The following is a 27,855-nucleotide window of genomic DNA, read 5'->3' on the forward strand; positions in this document are numbered from 1 at the left end:
TTCCAGTCTGTGCCAAGAATCTGGTAGTGAGCTAACTAGCCAAAGTACAGGAAGAAATATGTATCTGCCATAAGAGTAAACAATTCTAAAGAATGTAAAATTGAATGTAGAATGTAGAAATTAACAAAAAATATAATTAATATCACTTTCAAGAAAATGGTTGCCAAAGATCATTTGAAAATAGAGGTTTACATTGACAGGGGGCTACCAGAAATTCAAGCCAGCTTCAGAAGACGATGGGGAACCAGGCCTATTGTTGCTGATATTATATGGATCTTGGGCTGGAAACAGAAGACCAGAAAGATGTTTACATGTAGCAAAGATGGCTAGGTGGATCATAGAAAACTACAGATGACATTGTGAAGAAGGAGCCTGAAAACATTTATTGGTGCTCATGCAGAACCAGTACAAGGACCAAAAGGCAGCATTCATAAAGAACAAGGGAGTATGGGTTGATTTCAACAGGAGCGGCATATGTTGGGTGCGCAACCTTTTACTGGATTTATTCAATCTGTATGTTGTGCAAATAATCTGAGAAGATGGACTAGATGGAAGAAAATTTCAGCATCAGGATTAGAGAAAGGCAGATTAACCACCCACGGTATGCACACAGTCTAGCTTCAGGAAGTGATGGGGACTTGAGTCACTTGCTAATGAATATTAACCACTGCGACCTTCAGTAGTACAGACTGCAACTGAATGCAAAAGAAACAAGAACCCTTACAGTAGTACCAATAAACCACATCACAATAAACGAAAAGACGAAAAGTGTTATCAATGATCTTATTTTCCTGGGATACCAAATCAAAGCTCATAGAAAGGGAAGCCAAGAAATTAAATAATAAACCAAATGAGGCAAATCTGATTCAAAGTTTGCATTAAAATGAGAAAGAGCCAAGATGTCAGTTAGAGGACTGAGACAAACCTCCCTTAAGCCACGGTGTTTCAGTCGGCTCGTGTGCCTGTGGAAGGTGGACAATGAATAGAGAAAGCAGAAGAACAATGGCTGGATTGGGGTTATGATGATGAAAAATGTTGACGGTATCATGAAATTCCAGAAGAAAAGACTCTCTTAGATCAAGTACAGCCAGATGCTCTTTAGAATTGAGAGCGGCAAGTGAAATCTGCTACACTTTGGACCTGTTGTCAGGAGACAGAAGTGTCTGGAAAAGGACACGATGCTGGTAAAGGGGAGGGACAGTTGTAAAGGATGGATTGACCTGTGGCTGCAAGAGGGAGCTCAAACAGAACAGCGGGGAGGCTGGCGCAGGGCTCCTGAGTCTTTCATTCTGTTGTTCCGGAGTTGCTGTGACTAGGAAGGGACTCAATAGAAGCTAACAACAACCAGTGACTTGAACAAATATAAATAAGCCTTCAAGAAGGCATCTATATCCATGCAAAATTCTCGGCCTGTGGTGCTCTGGATTGTGAACAGTTACCCCCAGCCACACATATTGCCCTGGACTCGGTCTATTCACCGCAACACAAGCTTAAATACAATGGTAGCCTGGTCCTCCGAGGAAGGCATCCCCTCTATAAGTCGTCTCCTACCAGTTGCGATTTTGACAAGAGAACTGTAAGAACTGCCTACATCCTCAGCCTGCCCAGGACAGACTGCTGTAGCCGATCACGAGAAGCAAGAAAGTATTTCTATTCCTTGTGATGCAGATTGTTTCCCGTACAACGAGAATTTTAAAGCCATGCCACACTCAGCTCCCAGGATATCCACTGAAGATGTGTCTGGGAAAAGTTTCTTTTACCACCAAAATTCTTCAAAATTTTATTCACAAATCAATAAATGATGAGCCGGACAAGTCAGAAATTTTATGAGTCTTCTGATATATTTTTCCTCCCACAAGTTTGACCATTTTTTCCCTTTCTTTTGTGCCCTCCTCCTTATTTCTGCACACTTGTGTAAGCTCATGAAATGTAAGCATTTATGATTCAATCTTGGGACCAGGTTAGAATTCCCTTTAGGACCTATCATTTCTGCTCCTTGAATTTCCTTGACAAGCTTCCCTCCTATACATTTCCAATCTAATCGGCCCACCCCAAGGCTGTAAACTGTCAGCTTTGCGGCACATCTCACCAGGCCATCTGGGGAGCGGGACTTAAAATATCCAGCAGTCAACTCAAACTTCCCTTCAGAGCAGAATCCCCGTCTTCAGATGATTTAAGTGTTTCCCTCCAGGTAATGACGACTTGGTCTCTTGACAGGCTATAAAAACGATCAATTTCCCATCATCTAATGATGAAGAAAATCCTTTCTAATCATAAGGAATGTGCTCCTTTTCTGTCTGGGTTGTTGGAGCCCTGTTCTAACAGGAAATAGAGACTAGAAATATCAATATTTTAAAAGTTACATACTATCACCACTCCGTTAATTGTGGCTTAATTAACTTCTAGACCACATGTCTACATTGCGCACTTGGGCATTTTAACGTCTCCAGAGTAGCATGCACTCTTCTATATTTAATGTAACCTTTTCTTTCCAACGCAAAAATGTAAACATCCCTATTTCATAGAGTTTTATACCCCGATAGCTCGCCAACTGTCTCAGGAGGCCAGCACGTGATCAGCACCCGCTATGAGGAGCTACTGGGAGCATTTATTAACCACCACAGTCTTTGTCACGATTCCATAAAGCGTGTGTTCACCAAGGAAGTAGTGTTTACACACTGTACTTTATATTCAGAAGCCAAGTTCCTGCCCCAACATTAGAAAGTGAACCTTTAGGAAGCCTAAGAAGCTCAGGGGGATAATGTACTTGTTTCTGTAAGATTCTTGAAAGCTTCCAATTAATTCGTGCACATTCACCACTGTGTTAGCTAAACACAGGTTCAGGGAAATAGTGGGGGGCGGGAAATGACTTTTATGGGTTCTTTTTTTTCCAGGTTTCAAAAAGAATAATATACAACACTTTGCTTATGAAATATTGATCATGTAGTAATTTTTATACCTTGAGTATTCCTTTTCAGATGTCTTCATAAAATTAATTTTATTCCACATTATACAAAATTGCATGCATGTCAGTCTTGCAGGCATTCAATAATTCCAGGGAAGGCGCTGTGTCCTCGTGCCCCCATTGCCCCCATCCCCAGCGCCTACTCAGTAAGGCTGCGCTCCCTTAGGGTATTAATTAGGGGAGAGAGAAAGAACCAGTACCTATGGACATCGCCACTACTCTGAGCTCTTGCAAACTGGATACTCAGCTGGGCTACAGAGTTTATTTCTTCACTGGTATACTTCGGTGTTAAGAGAGAGCTTCTCATTTATTCTTTTAGTGATGCTTATTAAGCAAGGTAGTATGCCTATTATCCTGTAGAATATAAATGAAGATGTCACAAGTCTCTGTCCTCATGGTTCTCAGGAGCCTATGTCAAAAAAAGAGAAGCTGCAAAACAGTATGAGATAATGAGATGCAGTCAGTTAAGACAGCCCTCCTAGCCACAATTTCTTATGTGGTGTATTAGAATTCTAGACTCTATTCCTGTGACTGTAACCCTACTTTAGAAGGACTTCTATGCTAATCTAATGGACAGGATTGAGCTAGAGTTAAGTCCAAAATTTAGTAGAGGGTATGAACCAAATCAAGCCCTTCGTTTCCTGGGGTTACACTCTGCTAAAAGACACAAAAACAAAAGCCCACCCTATCCATCACGGCTGTTCCTCTGGACATAAGAGCCATCTCTGTACAGAGAGAATCCCAGGACCAATGGATGAGAGCATCATAGATCTCTGCCTGAGCAGGTGGGGCCTGAACCAGAGGCACCGGAGGGCATGGCATGGAAATATGGACTAGACAGAAAGACCCAGTCCATGATCTGAGGCCAAGGCAAGGGATCACGAGTCTGAACAGAGGAGCGGCATCAGGACTATGAAGCTGTGAGGCAGAGCTGTGCTTCTGGGCCATGGAAGCAGAAGCCAAAGACCAGGGAGAGACTTGGTTGTTTGTTGAGAGCTGTTGCTCTGGATGATGACTGTATCCTTACAGATATCCTGATTTGTGCTAACCTATTAACTTCCCATTAGCCTATTGACACCATGGATACAATGGGCTAAAGCATAGGAGAGCTCAGGGTGGGCAGTGTTTGGCTCTGTTCTATACAGGAGTGCTATGGGTCAGAACTGACTCAACAGCCCCTGACAACAAAAACTACCCTAATCCCAACCAACAACAACAACACACCTCATTGCCATCCAGTCAATTCTGACTCATAGTGTGATCTTCTGGACAAGGCAGAACTTCTGAAACTCTAATGCTTTAAAGGAGGACAAAGCCTTATCTTACTCCCAAGGAGTGGCTGGTGATTCCAAACTTCTGACCCAGAAGTGAGTAGCCCAGTGCAAAAACACGATTCTAGTAATCTAGGATGGCTCCTGGGACTTCCCTAATGAATTCCCATAGTTCTGTCTGGAGTTCTGTGTAATCATTTCAATAAATCCTCACACCTCGCCTAGAAGTGGAGTACCCTGAGAGGTACAGTAGTGTCAGAATAAGGTAAAGAATGGGGAGGGAAGGAGGTAGTAGCATGTCTGAACCAGGCCTCATGGCAAAGGGAAGCCAGGGAGGCCAGACACAGTAACCTCCCCACCGTTTTACATAGAGGAATGAAAAAATAAAATATTCACAATGGGGAAAGATTGTTATTTCTGGTTAATGAAGGATTAAAAGGTTTTAAGTAGTAGTAATTGTATTGGACGTTTCAGGATGGGGGGAATTCTATGAACACAAATAAAGTATAAATAAACACACAATGGCATGAAGATGGCAGAAGTGGCCTTTGTAGTATCATACATATGTGGAAGAATAAAGCACACGCACTCAGCATGATTAGTGTGATGAGGCTACTCCAGAAAGTAAACTAACCCAAGCAAAATGGCTTCAATGAAAATAAAAAGAAGAGGTACGTTTAAGGGGAAAAAAAACCAAGATATTTTTGAATTTTAAAATCTGAGTGATTGGAAGGTGACATTAGGAAATATAAAGAATGGAAAAAGCAGTGCTATTCAGGTGCCTACAGCGCAGTTTGAAACACATGCGGCTTGAAGAACGGGTAAGGAACTTTCGAAACAGAAGAAAATGTGAACATGAGAATGAGATTGACTGAAGATACAAATTGGGTTTTGAAGTGGCTAAGACTAGCAACAAAAAAAGTGCTGGAGTCCAAATACAGACAAAGAAACGAGAGTCTTATAGCCAATCCACAGCTTCTGTATTACTAGCACTTGAGGACCAATGATAGCCTCTCAAGAGATGAATGAACTATACTCATGACTCAAGGGAATCAATAAAGAAATGGAATGAAGTGCAAAGAATGGCATATTGTGTTAAAAACAGAAGTGGCATCATAAAAGATATCATATAAGAATAAATATTTGGAATTTCAATGATCACAGCGGATCACTTTTGTGAGAGATCCTTGTATAAGCTCATGAATATGAAAAACAAATTGAAACTAAAATGAGAAAAGAGAAGGAAGGAAAAAGAGCCAGAAATACATTCAAGTAAATTATATTTCTTTCTTTTAAAATTATGGGAGAAAATCTTGTGAAAAGAACTGATTGTGATAAAGACTGAAAATGCGGCATGGCAAAAGCCAAGTGTTGGAACCAGTCTCCAGAAAAGCCAAGTAAGAACAAGATCAAGGTTAGTCTTAGAAAAGATAGCACAAAGGCATAATAAAAAGGAAGTAAAATATATGGGGGACTTTGATATGTAAATTCATAACTTATGATAATATACTACAGAGGCTAAACTGTTTGCTCAATCAAGATAGACTCTTCATTTGCCCAGGTCACCACCATGGAATCACTGTCATAAACAGTCCCAGATGCAAAAGATTCGCAATAAATTACCAGTTGGCTAACTGATTGAAAGTCTCTCACTTCTTAACAATGTAGACTATGTGGACACAGGTTTAAGAAAATTAAAGAGTAACAATAAGTTTGAACTAACTCCAGTGAGAAGTTAATAGAGATTCAAAAGAAGTACAAAAGTCATATAAGTTAAAAAGTCATAAATCCTAGTTGACATTATTAATAATATATTCAGTATTTATTAAGCACTTATTATATCACCAGTGCGATATTATGATATAATATTATAAGTACTATAAACTTTATTTTCTGGATCAGAACATTAAAGTTTAGAAAGTTGTATTACTTACCCAAATTGATGCACAGTAAGTAATGGAGCTAGGATTAGAAGGCCTCAGTTATATGCATCTCCAAAATTGGTAATCTTGAGCACTTCAGAGCAATTTATCCTCACAAATCAAAATAGCTACAGGATTCTCTCCAGAAACACTGTTTGGAATCAGTAAGGTTTTGATAGAGGATTGTGAAGGGGAATCTAATTCAATGGGATCAGAATTGATGTAATTGAACAAGATGCCTAAGATCTGTAATGGAAGGGAATCTATTAATAAAATAGATGAAAAAATAAAATAGATGAAAAGAAAAGTATTGGGCTAACAAAAGTGAAAATTTTGACTGATCAGATGCTATATGTGCATGTAGAGCTGATGAAATCATTCCTCTTTGACGTCCCACTGCCATCCCTATCATATTTAAGCCAGCTAAACTTTCCACTAGGTCCCACCAGTCAATGGCTGAGCACAATCGGGGAACTAAACACATTTCTAACTCACTGCCATTGAGTCAATTCTGACTCATCGAACAGTAGCCCTGTAGGACAGAGGAGAACTGCTCGTCTTTCTCCCTAGAGCAGCTGGTGGTTTCAAACTACTGACTTGGCAACGATCAGCCCCACATGCAACCACTGTACAACCAGGGCTCGATAATGCAACTAACGCAAGTTAATTCCAGGGGTTCGTTCGAGTGACTCGTCCAACCCTCGCTTAAGGACTCCTCAGTGGCTTCTTCGAATGTGTTTGCAATTGGAGCACAATCTGAAAGCCTTATGAACTGATACTCCTTCCAACCATCTCCTTGCCCAGGCGACCAACCTACCATATAATGTGAACACAAAGTTCTCCCTGCCTTTCCCTGCTTCTTTACAATCATAGATCTACTTCTTGGTAGATCTGAAGTAACCTAGAAAAGCAATTTTAAATGCTGAGTTTAAGCAAGTGTAGACTGTTGGATGGCAGGTAACTGTAGTAAGTTAGTAATGAATATGTTCTAGAACAGGGAAACCACATGCAAAGCCCAGCTTTATTCTTCTACTCTTCTCAGCCAGTCTGTTAATGGGTAAACATTGCATCCTACAAAGGTGTTTGCCTATGGCCTGAACCTCCTTTTAATGAGGTTGGGGAAAACATGAATCATTAGTTCAGTTAGCCTGTGGGACAGACTGAGGCAAAGGTGTCAGGTAATTTCTTCACATTTTCAGAAGTATAGTCTAATAAACACAGTACTTCCTTAAACGCTCCTCCAGACCAGCTTTCTTCCACTTGGGTGAGTCCTTCAATTAGACACAGAGACTTATGAGTTGAGATTTCTTATCATTTAAGTTGCTGAACAATCAGGCTATTGACTCTAAAAGCAAAGTAGATTTTAAAATGCAAATTTCTGAAAGATGTCATGGCACTAAACCTAGATACGTGTGAAGATAAGTTGAAGTTCAAGTGTAGTTTTTCTATTTAAGAATGACTTTTGTTCTGGAATAAAGCATATCTTAAATAATTCTCCCTTTTAGACATGTTTTCTTTTTAAAGAATAGAATAGATTTATTTGGTTTTATATTTCTCTAAGGTTAAAAAAAGGAATAATAGAAAGAAATACCTAATCCTGAATATATCCCACTCACAAATTTGTTACCATAAAGGAAGGATGAGAGACAAAGTAGATGAAGAAGAAAAAATGGAAAGGAATTAATTTGGCATAAGAAAACAGAATGCATGCCCCAGGGTCCCAGTCTTTAGCCTTGGGGTGATCTCTGGATTATAAATTCCAGAAGTCATGCCTCGATCTCCACACAGCTTTTATTCCAAGTGTCTCAGTGAAAATCCCACAAGAAGCTCTCCTCCTTCATGGATCTATCTTAACATCATTATGTGAAGTTTCATACTACAGTCACCTTTATAAATATATAGAAAATGTATATAATGTATTTTGTCATTGATAGATACCATTTAGTTGACCCCTGGCTCATAGAAATTTCACGTTTAGGTTTTTTTTTTCCCCTGTTAATCTTTACAATGCTGTATTGCCAGATCTTTCTTCCTGTGTTCATTGAGTGGGATCAAAGCCCCAACCTTTAAGTTAGCAGCTGATTACAAATGGTTTGTACCAGTCTCACTCACTGATTCTTAATGGCTCTCCAGGACAGAGGAGAACTGCTTCTGTGGGGTTCAATACTGTAACTGTTTATGGGATAAGAGGCCTCATCTTTCCCCCGTGCAGCAGCTGGGAGTTTCAAGCTGCTGACCTTGTGGTATGCACTTCAACATGTAACTACTATGTCAGCAGAGCTCTTTTATCATGTATATTCATTCACTCACTGCCATTGAGTGGATTCCCACTCAGCGACCCTATAGGACAGGTTAGAAATGCCTGTGAGCTTCTGAGACCTTAAATCTTTCTAAGATTAGAGAAGCTGGTGGTTTTGAACTGCTGACCTTTTAGATCACAGCCCAACTCATAACCACTATTCCCACAGGGTTACTGATAATTTACATTATAAAATTTTAATATAAACATCTGGGATATTGCCCTCTTATCCAAGAGAGCATCAGAAATTCATGGTAAAATAGAATTAAAAGCTATAGTTGCCCATGGAATTGTTGAATCTTCCTTATATATAAATATAAACTCTCTCTCTATATATATATATACATACATACATATTCCTCCATGTATCTTCTAACTCATCAATGTAAACAATATGTAAACAATATGCAATACAATATAATCTCCACATTATGTATTTAAAAGTAATCCAAGTATAAGGAAGATAAAAGAAGAATTGATACACCATATAATTAGGTAAAATCAGGTGCCATGGCTATTATTTGGGTTGGCTTATACTTGAGTAAATACAGTATTTGAATTACAGTGCTGGTGAACAGTACTGAAAATACCACTTATTGCCAAAAGAATAGAAAACTCTGTCTTGGACAAAGCGTGGTCAGAATGCTACTTAGAAGCGATGATGGAAAGACTGGCTCATATACTTTAGGTGTGTTATCAGGAGATGTGAGTCCCTGGAAATGAACATCAGGATTGGTAAAGCAGAAGGTCAGTGTACAAGAGGGGGACCTGCAACCAGCTTGATTGATACAGTGGCTATAACAATGGGCTCGACACAGTAACAATTGTGAAGATGGTGCAGAAATGGATAGTGTTTTGTTCTGTTGTACTTAGGGAAAGAGCATTCCAGACAAATAGTAGAATATCGATGCATTTGGAAAGTTAGAATTTAGAAGAGAGATAGGAGCTAACAGCCAGAAGGAGCAAGTATAAATGGAAAAGATTCACACAAACACACAAAGTAGGAAGAGCAAGTCTGGGACATTTCAAGATTTACTGAGTAAAGTCAGGGAATTAAAACACAAACACTTGTTATCAAGTCGATTTTTACTCAGAGTGACCCTGTAGGATGGAGCATAACTGCCCCGTGGTTTTCTATCTCTAAATGTATGTGAGAGTAGAAACTGCAGCTTTCTCAAAGGAAGTAGCTGCTGGTCTCCAATGGCTGTCCTTGTGGTTTGTGGACTAGTGTGTAGCCCACTGCACCACCAGGGCTCCCTGGGAGAAGCCACCAAAAGAAATGAAGGAGAAATGGACAGTGAAATTGTTAACAACAACAGTTGAAATCAAGTTTGTTTCAAGAGGAGATGGATCCTGACTCTAGAATGTACTGGGAAAGAAAGTCAACCAAGGTGAACTGAAGCTATATTTTGATATAACAAGAGCGATATGACAAAACAGTAAGACTGAAGACAGAACCAGAGTATTGATTTTTGTCATAAAACTTCTAAATTTTTTATTAGGATTATATTAGCTCCATAGATAGATTTTTGGGGAAAATTGACATCTATATACATTAAAAAATAATTTTCAAGTAAAAAATGTTTTTGGCTTCCCTTACAAATTTTTTCTTTTAAAAATTTTTTATCTAGCTATAATTAACACACTTTATATTTCAATAGTTCGATCATATTAGTAAAGCCTTAATATTAAGAAGTCTTAAAGGGATGGGCTTTCAGACATACAGAGGTTTCCCTCGTTAACCTATTTGGCTGCTAACTTCAAGGTCACAAGTTCAAATCTACCACATGCTTTGCAGAATAAAGATGAGGCTGTAACCTCCAGGAAAGATTTACAGTCTCAGAAATCCTAGGGAGGAAATTTACTTTGTACTATACAGTTGCTGGTCTGAAGCAACTCAATGGCAGTTGATTTAGTATTTTGGTTAAGAGAATGGTAAAAGAATTGGAATTTTTAATAATGATGCAAAGATATAAAAGAGTTGAGATTAAAGGAGTCAAGGGAATATTAATATTTAAATATTAATGCATGTTTGTAAGACTTAATGTGTCAAGCAGGAAATCTGATGATTTAATAGAGTATGGCTTTGCATGAGAAATATCCTTGAATGTACAAGAAAGAAAGTTACAGCATCCACTGGAGTGTTTGGCCTAGATAGAAGAAGATATTCTTCATTTTCATAAAAAAAGAAAAGAAAGCAGAGTTTATGGAATGTGCAGGTGGAATTATAGGTTTGATATGAAAGAATTTCGACATATTTGTTGTTTATATAATTTAGTGAAATAAGAAGAATATCAATAATTCAGAGAGACTTGTAAGATGCGATACTTTAAAGAACAGAAAAAATAGGTCTTGAGAAAATGTAAATTGACTTGGAATATGTGTATATATACCTTATAATCCAGCAATTCCATCATGAGAAAAATGCAAGTAAAAGGACACATATAAAAAGATATAATTGCAATACTGTTTCTAATTTCCAGTTTCTAATTTCAGTACCTCATAAAAGATGAAAGTTTCAAACAAATTTAGACCAATATTATAAACTAGTAAACATGAATGACAGAAAATATGGATGAGATAAATTTGCAGTCTCCTCACTGGTTAAGGAAGGAGCTCTGGGGGAGCATTGGGTAAGCATTGAGATGCTAACTAAAAGGTGGTGATTCAAATCCACCAGTCACTATACTCAACAAAGATGAGGCTATCCTCTCTCATAAAGATTTATAGCCCTTGGTACAGATAAGACTGGAAGCACAGGGAATCCAGGACAGTAAAACCCCCCCAGGACAGATGATGAGAGTAGCCATACCAGTGGGGTAAGAGGGAAGGTCGGGGAGAAAGGGGGAACCGTTCACACGATCTAAATAAAACCCCTCCCTGGGGGACGGAAAACAGAAAAGTGGGTGAAGGAAGAGATCAGACAGTGTAAGACATGAAAAAAATTTATAAATTAGCAAAGGTTCTTGAGGGAGGGAAGGCGGGAGAGGAAGAGAAAAAAAAAATAAGGACAAAGGTTCAAGTAGAAAGCACATGTTTAGAGGAGGATGATGATAACAAATGTACAAATGTGCTTGACACATGGATGGATAGGTCGATGGATTGTGATGAGTTGTCCAAGACCCCAATAAAATGATATTTTAAAAAAATTATAGCCTTCAAAACCATCCATAGGATCACTATGCATTGGAATCTCTTAGATGACAGTAGGCTTAATGTTTAAGAAGCCCTAGTATTGCGATGTTTAAGCATTTGGCTGCTATACCAAAGGTCGTAAATTCAAACTCACACAGTCTCTTGGGTGAAAGATCTAGCAATCAGCTTTGTTAAGATCACAGCCAAGAAAACCCAATTGGGTGAGTGTAGGGTCCTGCAGGGTCGCTATGGGAGGGGTTCTACTCTAGAGCACAAAACAACCACATTAGAAGGGTTATCTCAGGGATGGGGGTGGGATCAGGGAGAGGATTAGGTGCTTCAATTGTTTTATTTACTCAGTTCTACATTTCTTCAATTCTGTTTCATTTACTCAGTTCTATATATATTCGTTTCTGTTTTATTTCTTTCAATAAAAGTCTAAGAAGCTATAGTGGAATCTTTAAAAGCTGGAACTCAACAGACCTGCTTTGTGTTTTACAACCCAGCATGTTTTCCACTTTTGACAGAGAGCAGTCTTCCTACGACCCGATTGCTCTGTTCGTGGGAACAGTACAGGTTTCCTTCTCTCACAGACTTCTTTTATGCACAAGTTCCAGTGTTTGCATGTTTTACTATATTTTTAACAAAAGGCTGATATTTTTTTGAGTCTAGAGCTTGAGATTATGCCTGATATTCCCTTTAGGATTAAAATATTTATTAATTAATGCTTTATTTTAAAAGTAATATGTGTCCTGCTAAACTAGAACATCTGAGATTAATTTCAGTTTAGTCTTCTATGTTTTATCTCAATTTTTTCCGGTGGAATATCCCTGTTTCATAACATACATGGAGAGCTTTCTGAGTTTTTATTTTTGTTATGGGATTTTTCTGAGTTTTTTTATTCTTTAAAATAAACGGATTTAGTAGATATAGTAGAGAATCAATAGAAAGATGGGTTAAATTGCATTTGCATTAATGCAGTAATCCTTTAAAATTTTTGCAGTAATATTTGCAGTAATCCTTTAAAACATTATTTGCAGTAATCCTTTAAAACATTAAAATCTTACAATTAAAATCTTACAATTAAAAATTTTATTTTAAAATTAATAAATGTTGTTAGTTGGCACTGAGTTGACTCTGACTCGTAACAACCTACAGAAAACAAAGTGAAACACTCCCGGGCCTGTAGTGCCCTCACAGTTCCCAGGCAGGCTCCACTGGGCCCGCCACCGTGTCCGCAAGATTCTTGAGGATCTTCCTCTCCCGCTAACCTCCCACTTTGCCAAACGTGATGTCCTTTCATAGGGCCTGGTTCCTCCTGACCACATATCTGAAGCCTGTGGACATACTTTTCCTGCCTTTGCGTCTAATGAGCATCCGGGACATATTCCCCAAGGTATAAAGGATATTAGCAAAGCATTAATTCACAAAAAAGTATTATATATGTTTATGAAAATGAATACTATATATACATATATCTAAATTTCTAAACCAAATGGAGAAATCTCAATTACAATTTTAAATAAGTGAAACTACTTTGTCTTAAAGATTCAATACACAAGTTTTCTTAAAAAGTATATATTATTTCATCCTAAATTCGTTTTATATTTCAAGTCAGACAGGATATAAAATAACCGCATAAAGATGCCGGCACCAGTTGTGTTTTGGAAGATCAGCCCACCATCGGCATCCTGGTCACTCACTGTTGGACGATTGCTCCTTGTCAGCACTAGGACTAGATGTTCACAGCTGGAATTCCATACGAAATTTAGCGTATTAAGAAAAAGCGCGGCATGAATTAATGCTAGTGAACAAGGCCTGTCGAACATGCTATATAAACAAGGCTTTTAAATGACACTTGCACAATATTGTGCTAGCAAATGTCACAAATTAACAGGATCGTTACAAATTATACACATTTGTAATGAACAGAATCATTACAAATTAGATTTTAAGTACATTTTGAATGTAAAACAATTCCCTAATTTCTCCCTTATCTCAAAGCTGGCGCAAGGTTTGTGTTTTTTTAAGATTCATTACTGGATTTAGTTGAAAAGTAATAACTTATATGGTTTATTTTTCAAAAAACAGAATATTGTGAATATCATGCAATTTTAGTGTCAGATGGATATTTTTCCTAAAATATAGAGTACAGAACTAATCCTAAATAAAGTACCAATTTTATTGAGTTGCAATTTCTTTTGATAATTGAAATAGTTACCTTTTCACCTAGCTATCAAAATCCAAATTAACCAAATATCTGTACAATTATTTATAAACTAGTTTAAAATTCAAGATTTAGTTACACGGTTAAACTCATGCTGCCATGGTTCCTTTATAGTCATTTGTTTTCTTTTAAAATACAACTTGTATTTTATTTTACCATGTATATCAAGATGTATATAAATGACATCTGTAACACATTAGTTCCTTCTTTGGTTAAATTTGACTTATTGAAAGAAGAAAGATGATGGCTGTTTGACATGAAAAAGAATGATTGCATCTGCTTCTTCTCTGAGATTCCATTCTCATTATTTTCTGAGAGCATCTAAGAGAGCCATCCCCAGCCTGCTGATAGGTCCTTCTTCCTCTGAAAGCTCTTCCGGAAACAGATTCTACATCTTCCCTTATCTTTATCGCGAGACAACTTCTCCGTGCCTGAAATTGTCCAATTTCCACACATCAAAGTGTTAACGTTATAGGGGAAGACACTTGTATAACATTTCTAAGAAATCTTTCCTGAGTTAAGTCCAAATTAAATTATTCTCTCCTTTCTCCAATAGCACTTGTTTTAAAATGTGGTTCAGTAAATAGCACAGTCTGTCTAATTTTAAGAATTTATAAAGAACCATATCGGGTGCCCTACTAGAATATGAATCAGGTTCTGAAAACCCAGCATTTCTCTATCATGGTTGTTGTTGTTGTTAGGTGCCTATGAGTCAGTTCCAACCCACAGCGACCTTACGCACAAAGGAAACACTCCCCAGGCCTGTGTCACCGTCACAATGATCATGTTGAGCCCAGTGCTGCGACCCCTGTCAAGCCATCTCACTTAGGCCCTTCCACTCTTTTTGCTGACCCTCTAACTTACCAAGTGAGATGTCCTTTATTAGGGATTGTCCTCCTGATAATAGTCAAAAATAGATGAGACAGCATTTTGTCACCCTAACTTCTTCTACCCAGTAAGCCGGCTGGACTTCTCCCAGAACTTTCTGTGTGTTCTTTGGGCCCTCACGCAAGGTCCTTCAGACACTCTCTCCACCCCTTAATCCACATGCAGCAATTACACCGTCATCTTTCTCATTCGTGCTCCAATTTTCATACGCATGTGGGGCAACTGAACATGTCCTGTCTTGAGTCAGACGCCTCCTAATCCTCATGATGACAATTTTTGCTCTTTAACAATATGAAAAGCTTTCACGCACCCGATTTGCCCGGAAAAATATGTTGCTTACTTTCTTGACTGCCGCTTCTTAGGACTGCTGCTTTTGGACCCAAGTTGAAAATAAAAATCCTTGTAAGCTGAAATAAAAATGAAAAAACCCTAACCAGTGGCTGTTGAGTCAATTCTGACTGTGGCAACCCACACGTGCAGAACGGAACTGCTCCAGGGGGTTAAGGTTCTGGGCTTCTGAAAGGAAAACACCAGGGCAGCAGGGTAGATGGGGTAAGGTTTACCAATGACTTTCTCTCCGGACAACGCCGATGCCCTTGAGGAAGGAACAAGTATGCTGTCTATGACGAAATAAATACTCGGCGCAGCTCCCTGACCGTTCGCCATCCGTGTAGTGTTCTGTTTTCTGACACCTTCTCCCAAGAAGCATCTGTGATCACTGCATGTTCTCATGGATCCTCTGTAAATAGCACTCGTTGGACAACCCAAGGATTCTAGGTAGCTGCCACCATCTTCGGAGCTGACATCACCGCCCTGAACTTACCTTGCCTGAAAGACCTCTTGCAGAGACATTATTTTATTGAATCTTGTTCTCGGAAATGTATTCATAAATCCAAGTGTGATGGGCAGGGATTATGTGAACCTTCCCAGTTGTGATGCCTTTTCTTTCATTTGGGGGCAGGTTTAATGGTAACAACAAACAACAACAACCGGGCTATTTTTCTTTGTGAATCTCTCTCTCTCTCTCTCTCTCTTTCTCTCTCTCTCTCTCTCTCTCCTCTTTTCATTTCTGAGATACAGAATTCGTGACTGAAAAATTCTCACTTACTCACAACAATTTAAAAATGTCATCTCACTACTTTCTGTCCTCAGTGGTTTCAAGGTCACTTGTATGTAAAGTGTCACTTCTTCGTTACTGCTCTCAGTGTTACCTCATTTTTCTTTAAACTGTATCAATCAATGTATCTCAGAGTGGAGCCTTATGTATTTATCTTTCTTGAAGTTCCTTGAACTCCTTATAGGGGAAAAGCATGTCTTTATTGATTTTGGAATAGTTCTTTCATTAAATTTTTCCAAATAATCTTTCTCCTTCTCTCTGTTTTCTCCTAAGCTTTCCCAATATGCATATACCGCTATGCTTGATGATTTGCGATATGTCTTTTAGGTTCATTCATTTTATATCATCATTTTTTCCCTGCTCTTCAGAATAGATATTTCAAATGGACTGATCTTTAAGCTGGTGGGTTTTCCCCATTTGCCTGCTTAAATTTGCTATTAAAATCCTCTTGTGAATTTTTCATTTCTGTTATGCTTTGCTGCTCCAAAATTTGTTTTGGTCCTATTTATAGTTTCTTTTAATTGAATTTTTATTTATTTGTTAACACACCAAACTAATGGTTCCATTTGCTCATGTGGTCCTTTAGCTTTTGATTTATAACAGTGAATTAAAGTCTTTGGTAATTCTAATGTATAAGCTCCTTAGGAACAAATACTATTAATTTATTCTGTGTATGACTACCACAAAAGAAGTCCTGGTGACGTAATGAGTTACAGTGGCACTGGGCTGCTCACCTCAGGTCAGCAGTCTGAAACTACCAGCCATTTCACACGATGAGGTTTTCTCCTCTATAAAAACGTATAGCCTCCAGTCTGGGGTCTTAAAGGCTTGAAGGTGAACAAGCGGCCATCTAGCTCAGAAGCAAATAAGCCCACATGGAAGAAGCACACCGGCAAGTGCGATCATGAGGTGCCAAAGGGACCAGGTATAAGGCATCATGCAAAAACAAAAAAAAAAAGATATAAGTGTGTGTGTGTATGTATGTGTATATGTATATATGTATATATATATATCATATTAAATGAAGGGGGAAGTTCAGAGTGGAGACCCAAGGCCCAAGTGTCGACCAATGGAGATCCCCTCATAGAGGGGTTTAGGAGAGGAGATGGGTTAATTAGGGTGTGAGGTAGTATCGATGAAGAACACAGCTTTCCCCCAGATCCTGGATGCTTCCTCCCCCCAACTACCATGATCCGAATTCTACCTTGCAGGGCTGGATAGGACAGAGGCTGTACACTGGTGCATATGAGGGTTGGAGGTACAGGGAATCCAGGGTGGATGATACCTTCAGGACCAAGGGTGTGAGGGACGATGCTGGGAGAGTGGAGGGTGAGTGCGTTGGAAAGGGGGAACTGATTACAAGGATCCACATGTGACCTCTTCCCTGGGAGAGGGACAGCAGAGAAGGGGGGAAGGGAGACTCCGGATAGGGCAAGATATGACAAAATAACGATGTATAAATTACCAAGGGCATATGAGGGAGGGGGGACTGGGGAGGGAGGGGGAAAAAAAAAGGACCTGATGCAAGGGGCTTAAGTGGAGAGCAAATGCCTTGAGAATGATTGGGGCAGGGAATGTATGGATGTGCTTTATACAATTGATGTATGTATATGTATGGATTGTGGTAAGAGTTGTATGAGTCCCTAATAATATGTAAAAGAAGAAAAGAGAAAAAAATGATTAGGGCAAAGACTGTACAGATGTGCTTTATACAATTGATGTATGTATATGTATGAACTGTGAAAAGAATTATATGAGCCCCAATAAATTGTTAAAATAAAAAAAATTAAAAAAATAAAACTTATAGCCTCAGAACTCAAAGGGCCAAGTCTACTCTGTAGGATAGGGTCTCTATGAGTTGGAATTCACACAATGACACTAAGAGATAACTCACATTTCCTTGTCTTTTTGCATGCTTCAGAGTACTCTTGCTTAAAACACGGCATTTTGAATACTATTCATTGAAAACTAGAATTCCATGAAAATAAGGTCTATTTCTACAAAAAGAGGGATCAGAGTACCACGCAGGGAATGTGAGCTACTGAATTCAACAATAGTTGAACCAGGGAGTGTTGGAGAAGGGTGTGTCAAGGTCAAACAAAATGTCACAAAACAACCCTTTCATTTTTAAGTTGCTATTTTTTGTTAATTCCGTGTTGTCTTAATTGCTGTAAACCTTTGTTTCTCAAAGTTATGACAAAGTTGAATCTGATCGTTTGAATGTCGTGTGTTCTATTTCTGTGTAAGGCCAGGCTCCTGTGTTTTCCAACCCCAGTCTTGAATTTCTGTTTGAACTGTTTATACTGTTATCAACAGGAAATGTAGAAAGTACAGTCATCCCAACCAAAAACATGTCCGTTTCAAGCTTAGTAACCAGGACAAAAGAAGCCTTGAAATAGTTTTAAAATAGCTAGAGTCTTGCTCTCATATTTCTAAAACTTCTACCAACATTTGAAAAGCAGTAAGCAATTGTTATTATTATTCAATAGGATTTTAGAATAATTTATTTGAATATATATAAATAAATTCAGAAGTTAAAAAGTAATAATATGCATGACATTTTTGCTCAAGAATATACTGAGATTCAAGTGTGCAAACCACATTGAAATGACTAGAAATACTATGTTTTTGAATATTGAAAGGAAAATTATACACATAAATATGTTGAAGAAGCATCATAGACAATCCAAACAGGGAGGTAAGTTTGTTTGTTTGTTTTTATGTGAACATTTTCCCTTACATAACAAGAAGCCAGAAAACTGTGATAGTCTTAAACTTAAGGAAAGTGGGATATAATGAATATGTGGTTGGTGGAACTCAGAGTCTATTGAGAATTAAAGAGAAACTGCCTTGAATGGGCAAAAAAATAACATGGCTAAAACACTGATTCTTGAAAATGAGAAAATATCCCTTAACCATGACAACATTATGAGTTGGAGATTTTCACCAAATATATACTGTTCTTCAAAAGGTAAATTGAATAAAACTATATTCTCCTTTTGCATCCAAGATCTCAACTTTAATCTGCCTGGATGTAAGAGTATGTTCACCACTAAACCTGCAAACATCAAATTGCTTTATGTAAATTCTTGCTGTACCCATTTCCAAACTAACAGATTTTCCCCAATTCTTCATTCAACCAAACACCCAATTTCCTACCAATATAGTTGTTGTCCTGAAATCCTTTTTCATCATAACTGATAAAGATTTGTTTTAGGAACAAAAGGTTGCTGTGAGGTCCCATCAAGCCGGTCGGACTAATCGGCACATTGGTACAACAGAAAGACTTGTCGCCCAACCAGCATGATCATCACGATTGTTAGGTTTCAACCCATTGTTACAGTCACCGGGTCAACCAGTCTCGTCGAGTCTTTTTCTTTCTTTCTTTCTTTTTTTTTTTTGCTGTCCCTCTAGCATATCAGGAATGTTGTCCTCTTCCAGGGACTTTTCTTTCCTGATAACATGTCTAAAGCACCGAAGACGAGGTCTCACCATCCTTGCTTCTATGAGAATTCTGGCTGTACTTCTTATGAGACAGATGCGTTACTCACTTGGCAATCCATTGTACTTTCAATATTCTTCGCCAGCTCCAGAATTCAAGTGCATTCCTTATTCAAAGTCCAGCCTTCTCAGGTATATGAAGCAACTGAAAAATCATGGCTTAGGTCAGGCACAACACTTTTAAGAACTCTCATGTAACAGATGTTCCCGATGCAATCGGTTCTTTGATTTCTTGACTGCTGCTTCAATAAACATTGATTTTAGATCTAAGCAAGATAAAATTCTTAACAACTTCCATCTTTTCTCTATTTATCCTGATGTTACCTATGGGCCCAGTTGTGAGGATTTTTGTTTTCTTGACATTAAGTCAGACTCCTTTTTCTGAACAAGGCTGTAATCCTTGATCTTCATCAGTGAGCGCTTCAGTCTTCCTCACTTTCAGCAAGCAAGGTTATATCACTCACTTATCAAAGATGGTTAATAAACCTTCCACCATTCCTGATGCAACATTCTTCTTCATGTAGTCTCTCTTCTCTGATCACTTACCCAGCACACAGATTAAATAAGTACTGCGAAAGGACGTGGCCCTTTCGGGGCTTTGAACCATGAAATATTCCATTGTTCTATTCAAGCAGCTGCCTTTTTTATGACTTGGGATTAAATACATACAGCATATTATTCTACAGCTCAATCACTTCAAGTAGAATTGTACATTTGCTACCACGATCAGTTTCTCAACATTCTTCTCCTACATAGACTCCTTGACATCATCCCCCTTTCACCCCAGCACCATCCCTCTCCCTTCCTTTTGAGCCATGACTAGGTTCCGCATGAGCACAATGAAGTATTCTGCAATCTTCATTCTTATCAATCCTATCTCTGGTTGCCTATGATCCAAAAACTTGGTGCAAAGGTACTCACTCCCTAAAAATCACCAATTACTTATACAAATGCGTACATACTTAGATAATAGACAAAAACTAGTGTGGCATGTCAAGATTCCATTGTATAAAGGTAAAAAAATACATCTCTAAATTTTAAGAGTTATCCCAACGTATACTAAACTGAATCATTTTCTTATTTAGTTCATTATCTGATTACCTTTTAAATTATTTTACTCTATTATATCAGCCTTTAGATTCAAAAGAGTTCATATGTACAGAATTAAGTATCCAAAAATATTTTATCTCAATTTTTGAAGAAAATTCAAAATTATCAAAATATATTTTTCAAAACCAAGTATGTGCTCCTGTGACATTTTTTCTATTCCAACATTAAAATTAGTACATTATAGTACTACCAGATTCATAAGGTAATTTGTAAAAGTCGATGGCTTGCTGGTCTAATGATAAAAACCTCTTGATTGTAACAAATAGGTTGAATTTAGTACATCTATTGGAAGGTGGGTGATAAATTTGCGGAAAAACAAATAAATTCAAGGCAGGGAGATTTAAACAGTCTTTTAAGCACTCTTTCCCCGTGCACAGGAGCCTGCATGACACAGGTGGTTTGTGATTAGCCGGCAGTTCGAACCTGAAAAAATAATTCCAAATCAGAAAGGCCTGGAGACAGAATAGCCCAGAACACTCTCTGAAGATCGGCTGTCTTACACAGGGTCACCCATCAATAGCAATGTCCTTCCTATGAACTCAGGAGAGTCCTTTTTTCCATGACACCAGGATGCACACATTGTTTACTCATCCAAACAAAATGTCCCCAGGCCCCTCTTAGAGCAGAAGCTTTATTTCGCACTTGTGCTGAATATCTCACATGTGCTGACACCGCTGACAAGGACAAAGGCGTCGTATATTTTTCATTAAGCATCCATATGAGGAGATCTTCAAGGATGGGCTCACACAGGAGGTGGATGGGATTATTTACACCGATAGGACATCGCAGAGTTCAAGAACAATACTGAACACAGGCATGCACCTCAAACTTCACTGTGCTATCAAACTAAATTTGCCACCCTAGGATATCCCGGATAAGTACAATATGTAATGAAAGGGAACGCCAGCATAACTAATGCCCCAATCACTGCAATTAAGCCACAAAAGAAATGGACCAACTGAGAACCGCACATCATTTTATTACTCGTGTACATAACAGGCAAGGAAGAAGTAAAACAACTTGCCCAGGGCACGCACTTGATATTGAATAAACTTTTTAACTGTCATTGTTGGAATCACTCACACATGACATACCTGATTTCACACATGACATACCTGATTTTCTAGAAGCTAAGAGGATTATTTCACTACATGAGGGCCAAATAAGTCTACAAAAATCATAGAAACCCTTATGAAACAAACAAACCAACCAAACCTTCCACTTTCTAGGTCCATGTGCTTCTTAAGGCCGTGTTTCCTTCCTGCTCAGCACTTCTGAAGATTCCTGCACACTGCGATGCACGCCCTATCAAAAATGTAGTTTTGGTGTCCCCAAGGGATTCCAACTGTGTTTTCCTTTTCATGCTGAGTTTGGGTAATACCAAGAAATCTGAAGAGGCCAGATCGGGCATGGAAGGTTCCCAGTGAAATGACCAGAACACGGAGGGTAGGTGAGCAGAGTTGTTCCCGAAATTCCCCAGAGCAACTTTTTGGGTCGTTTTCACTTCAATGTAGTTTTGAGTTTTCTTCAGACGTCTTCGTCTTGCATTCCTGTGATCATCCTGTTCTTTCTGAGAAACTCTCCATTGCAGATCTCTTTAAATCCAACAACCGTGCACCAGAATCATCTGAGCTGAGCTCTGTGCCTTGCCCTTACCTGCTCCAGCAGATCCCCTCAGAAGTTACCTTGTGATTGGGCCTTTAAAATTTTTATTTTTTCAATAGTACCTTCATGAAACTATGGCAAGTATATACTAAGAGGATTTGTCTGTGTTCATTCACTGATCACAAAGACATGTTCAAACATGTTTTATTTAGAGTAAATCCATGTGTATATGAACCGGGACTCAAGTAGAAATGCCTTTTACTTTCCCCTTGTATTCGCAGGTTACTGGAAATGATTGCACAGATACGGTTTTCTCTAAGTTTCTTTCGTTTACTCTAACTTCGCAGAGTTCACAAAGAATCAAACACTCAGATTAAAATTTCATGAAACTACCTTCAGTTCTTCTCAAGGAAATAAATTAGCTTCTTCACTAATTTCGTTGAAAAATAGATGACTTGTTTACTTGCTTCTCCAGAGAGATGGCAATCATAACCTCAACTTGGACTCTTGTATCTGCCAAAGTGTAATGGGGAGCCGGTAACAACTCTGGGCTTGGCAACATCTGGAAGTCAGTCAGTAAAGTAAACATTCCTCACAATCACCTGTCAGAAAACATATAGACAGCTTTCATCTCAGGTTTCTCAGTGTTTTCAATGTTTGTCTCTGGAGAGTTTCAAGTTCAAAAGTATCATCCAGGGAAACAAAGTAACAAGTAACAAGTCATTTAACATGACGCAAACTCATAACAATGGCAGGTTATAAACAGAAAGAAACAGTCGACACTTTTATATCAAAACAAGCAGGCATAATCTTGGCAGAACTACCACAGCAAGACAATGTGGGATTTTCACTATTTAAATTCCGTAAGTTTTTCTATATGGAGAATAAGCTAAATTGGATTAAATCTGAAGTTCCAATATATGGGTAAAGGTGAAGAAAGCCAACCTTCACAGGAAAAAGATATGCCTAAGATTTATATATATATTCACAGCGGGAGAGCGCGGATGCGTCCCCCACCACCACAAATTATGCAGTCAGGTTTCCCACATTTGGGGAAATCACAGGGGTCAGCGCATCTGGCATGCAATGTATAAGCTTTCCCCTGGAAAAGCACCTTCCTGATCACAGTATCTCCCCTGCCAACACCTAAGATTGATGAGTAAAAATGCACAGTGGCGATGAGTAAGTACTTGGCACTCCACAGGCAACACCGAGGAGCCCCGGTGGTTCTACAGGGTAAGCAGTGGACTATGAACCATAGGCTGCCCCGAGGGAACGGCCGAGGCTCTCTGCCCTCCTACAACCATAGCGCCTCAGAAACCATGTCACTGTCACCATGCACTGGAATGGACTAGATGACAGTTGGTTAGGTTTTTAATTAGTTCTGTTTTTACATTTTAACTTTAGCTTGTTTGCAACAGCAAAATTTGCCTAATTTCCCTGGATTCTTCTTATATCAACCAAAACAAGAAAAATTACTTATTTCTATGTCTAGAAGAAATAAACCACCATTAGACATGAAGTAGAAACTTTCCATTTTAGAAAACTAGAGGCAATTTGACTTTGGTGTGCTTTAAAATAGATCAATATAAATTCAAACATGAAAAATTAAATTATTATTAGGTTCTATTTTTGAGGGGGGGATAAGATGATGTTTTTTACTCATAGAAAATTATTTATATACCAGCAACATCATGACTTTAGCTATCAGCAATGTCAATGAAGAGAGGCATTAAAATGAGCTGATGAAAATATTTGATGAAAATATCAGGGCCATCCCACCATGAGACATGGCGTCTCTCACTGACCCATAGAGCTACAGGGGACAACACTGGAGACACAGGTGGGAACTGTACCCGATCTGACGCCACCACATGGTCAAAACACTAAGGGTGAGCAATGGAGCAGCAAAGGGAGCAAAGCAATGAAGGCCGTGAGGAATACCAAAACTAGACTTTGGGGCCAGGGCGTGGCACCCCATCAGACTCAACCGAAATCCTCTTGAGGTCAACAAACAGACCTGGAACTATTTATAGCCTTTTCTTTTTTGTTGTTGTTGCTTTGAGTTTTGTTATCTTTTTGGTTTGGTTTTACGCTTATCACTGTTTTTCCATGTCTAGCTAAATAAGATAGGCGGGATAAATGCTCTGAAGGAGAACACAATGGAACCAACACTCCCAGGGGATATGGGAGAAGGGGAGGCCAGGGAAAGGAAGGAGGGTGTCAACAAACCCAGGGACAAGGGAACAGCAAGTGATCTAAAACCTATGGTGAGTAGGGCCTAGGTTGCCTGGTGGGGCTTGATCCAAGGCAACGTATCAAGAGGAATTACTGAAAACCAAATGATGACCAAACATGAGAGTGGGATAAGAGGAAAGTAAAAGAAAAGAGAAGAAATAACTAGGAGGCAAAGGGCATTTATAGAGGTCTAAATACAGGCATTTACATATGTAAATATATTTTATATAATGACATGGAAATAGACCTATGTACATATACACGTATGTTAAGTATAAAGGGAGCAGACAGACATTGGACCTCTACTCAAGTACTCCACTTCCTCAACCCAAGAACACTTTGTTCTAATAGCCCAGCATTCTGTGATGCTCACCTTTCCTGACAGGATTGCTGAAGACAAAATGGGTACATAAGCAAATGTGGTGAAGAAAGCTGATGGTGCCCAGCTATCAAAAGATATAGCATCTGGGGTCTTAAAGGACTGAAGATAAACAAATGACAATTAGCTGAGAAGCAACAAAGCCTATATTGAAGAATCACATCAGCCTGTGTGATCATGAGGTGTTTATGGGATCAGGCATCAAGCATCAACAAAAAATTTTATCAATGTGAATGAAGGGGAGGACAGAGTAGAGACCCAAAATCGATCTGTAGACAATTGGCCAACCCTCACAGAAGGGTCACAAGGAAGAGATGAGCCAGTCAGGGTTCAGAATAGCACTGATGAAACATACAACTTTCCTCTAGTTCTTTAATGCTTTTTCCCCCTCCCCACTATCATGACCCCAATTCTACCTTACAAATCCAGCTAGACCAGAACATGTACACTGGTACAGATAAGAGCTTGCAATACAGGGAATCCAGGACAGATAAATCCCTCAGGATCAATAATGAGAGTAGCAATATCAGGAGGGTTAGGAGAAGATGGGGGGAGAAAAAGGAAACTGATCACAATAATGGACATATAACCCCTCCTAAGGGGACAAACAACTTAAAAGTGGGTGAAGGGAGAAAGTGGTCAGTGTAAGACTGAAAAAAAAAATTATAAATTATCAAGGCTTCATGGGGCTTTGGGTGGAGGAGAAAAAGCTGATACCAAGGCTGAAGTAGAGAGAAAAAGTTTTGAAAATGATGATGGCAACATATGTCCAAATATGCTGGATACAATGGATGGAGATAAGAGCCATAAGAGACCCCAATAAAATGATTTTTTAATGAATATATTTGGTCCTGAGACAACAAAAAATATTTGTCCTTGCAGAAGTGGATAACTTTGGAAGATTTATGTCTTAAAGTAAATAAGATTAGAATTAGGAATAAAAATGTCATAAGGGAGAAAAATATGGGCCCATCAGATTCAGCATGTTGTTGCTAGGTGCCGTAAAGTTGGTTCCCACTCATGAAGACTCTATATACAAGCGACTCAACATTGCCTGCTCCAGTGCCATCCGCAAAACTGTTTTTAAAATTGAGCTCTTTGTTTCAGCCACTGGGTGAATCCAGCTCATTGAGGGCCTTTCTGGTTTTGCCACCCTTATATTTGATAACGTTTTGGATCTCTGTAATAATAATATCTGGACATTTAGTGGCAGTTTGCTGTTGTTTCCAAGACCGTCATGTCAGGTATGTGGGTTAATGCTCTCTGTAGTTCTAAACTGCCTGTCTGGCTTGGCGAAGGATTGGTGTATTTAGGTGCCATCGAGTAAGCTCTGACTCACAGAGACCTAACGTAGAGCACAATGAAACACAGTGTAGTCCTGCACCATGCTCATAATTTATTTCATGTTTGAGTCCATTATTGCAGTCGCTGGGTAAAGCCAGGAGCTTCCTCTTTTTTTGCCAATTATAATGTACTTTTTCATACACGAGTTTCTCCTAAGAGCACATCCAAAGCATCACTTCTAAGGAGCATGTAGACTGTACTTTTCCAAAAACAAATTTGGCAGTTCATGGTACTTTCCATATTTTTTGCTAACACCACAATTGATATGCATCAATTCTTCTTTGGTTTCCCTTATTCATTGTCCAACTTTCACATGCTTATGACATGATCGAAAATACTACGGCTGAGGTCAGGCACAACTCAGTAAGAGAAAGATCTAAGGTGTCGGGGATTTCATTTTTGCTTGGATCCAAAGTCAATGCTAATAGAAGTAGCAGTCAAAAATAACATGATCCATTTCATTATGCAAATTTGCATCACAGACCTATTTATAGTGTTACAGAGCAAAGATGCCACTTGGAAGATTAAAGTTGAACTGACACAAGCCATGATAGTTTCATATGCAGGTGAAAGTTGGACAAGGAATAAACAGATGTAAGAAAAACTAATGCACTGGATTATAGTATTAGTGAAGAATATTGAAGTCATCACAGACCACCAGAAGAACAAACTAATCTGTCATGGAAGAAGTATACCTAGAATGCTTCTTAGAAGAGAGGTTGGCAAGACTTTGTCTTATGTATCAAAAAGCAAGATCTTTCCTGATTTAAATTATGCTTTAAACCCTTGTTCTATAAGAACAGCTTCCTCTTGATCGATGTTCAGGTAGTACAGAGAACAATGAAATTCCAAGTCTTCTCAAAGTTATCCTTAGTCTGTTATGATTCACATTGCTGACGTCTTTGCATCGTCCTTCTAGTATTCCCGGCTTCTAGCCAAGATCCGTCTCACGTGAGCAATAATATTCCCCATTCCACATAATCTTCTGAATCTAGCTCCAATTTCTGACAACAATCTGTCAATATATTGCTGTAATTATTAGTTAATCATCTTCAGCAAAATTTTACTTCCAAGTTATATCAATAATACGATCCTACGAGGGGGTATCCATAGAAACCGGGAACTGTGCTGAGTACAATGGAACTGGTAGCATGCATTCTTCCCGCTAGGTGAGCATCCAGCAACTCGCTCTGAGTTAGTGGACCCAGTAGCATCATCCCCTGGTAAGGTCTCTCTGGTCACAGTGAATTTTTTCTTTAAAAAGTTTTGCTTGAACCTTATTTTTTGTAATGGCCTATTTAAAAGAACAGCATGCAGCTGTGAAATTTTATTTCCTGCTTGGGAAAAAGGCTGCAGAAACTGTCATGATGTTGAACACAGCTTATAAGGGCAGCACTATGGGAAAAACTCAAGTGTGCTGACAGTTTTCTCATTTCAGAAAAGGAGACATATTGACTGATGACAAACCTCTTTGCGGACATCTGTCAACCTCCTGAATGGACAAAAATGTAGACTCCTAGTGACTTAGGAGTTTGCTCCACCAGGTAAAATTGTTAATCAAGCTTCCTATTTAGAGGTTCTGAAAAGATTTCATAACAGTGTGTGATAAAAATGGCCTGATTTTTAGCAAATGAGGGACTATTTTGCCACCATGACAATGCATCTGCTCACGCAGCCATCTCAGGGAGCCAGGTTTTGGCCAAAAACAGCCTGCATCTCTTGCTGCCCCCCCCCCATGCACCTGACTCACCCGATTGCTCTTCTTTTCGATTACTTTTTGTTTCTGTGAATGCAAAAGGATGTGAAAGGACTGCAGTATTTTTCCCTCCCTCTCCCTCCCTATGACCCTTCATA

At 38.8% G+C, this 27,855-nt stretch overlaps 1 protein-coding gene and 1 non-coding gene across 4 annotated transcripts in view; both read right to left on the reverse strand.

Moving 5' to 3' along the window:
• LOC142436063 (thyrotropin-releasing hormone-degrading ectoenzyme-like) overlaps positions 1-27,855 on the reverse strand; it is a 342,102-nt gene that overhangs the window by 258,116 nt on the left and 56,131 nt on the right. The gene's annotated exons all lie outside the window — the stretch shown is intronic.
• On the reverse strand, positions 23,030-23,194 carry LOC142436065 (U1 spliceosomal RNA). The gene has a single exon (XR_012781758.1). It is a non-coding gene; the product is annotated as a U1 spliceosomal RNA (small nuclear RNA).

The sequence above is a fragment of the Tenrec ecaudatus genome, unplaced genomic scaffold (genome assembly GCF_050624435.1).
Source record: "Tenrec ecaudatus isolate mTenEca1 unplaced genomic scaffold, mTenEca1.hap1 Scaffold_131, whole genome shotgun sequence".
In the NCBI taxonomy this organism is placed as follows: domain Eukaryota; kingdom Metazoa; phylum Chordata; class Mammalia; order Afrosoricida; family Tenrecidae; genus Tenrec; species Tenrec ecaudatus.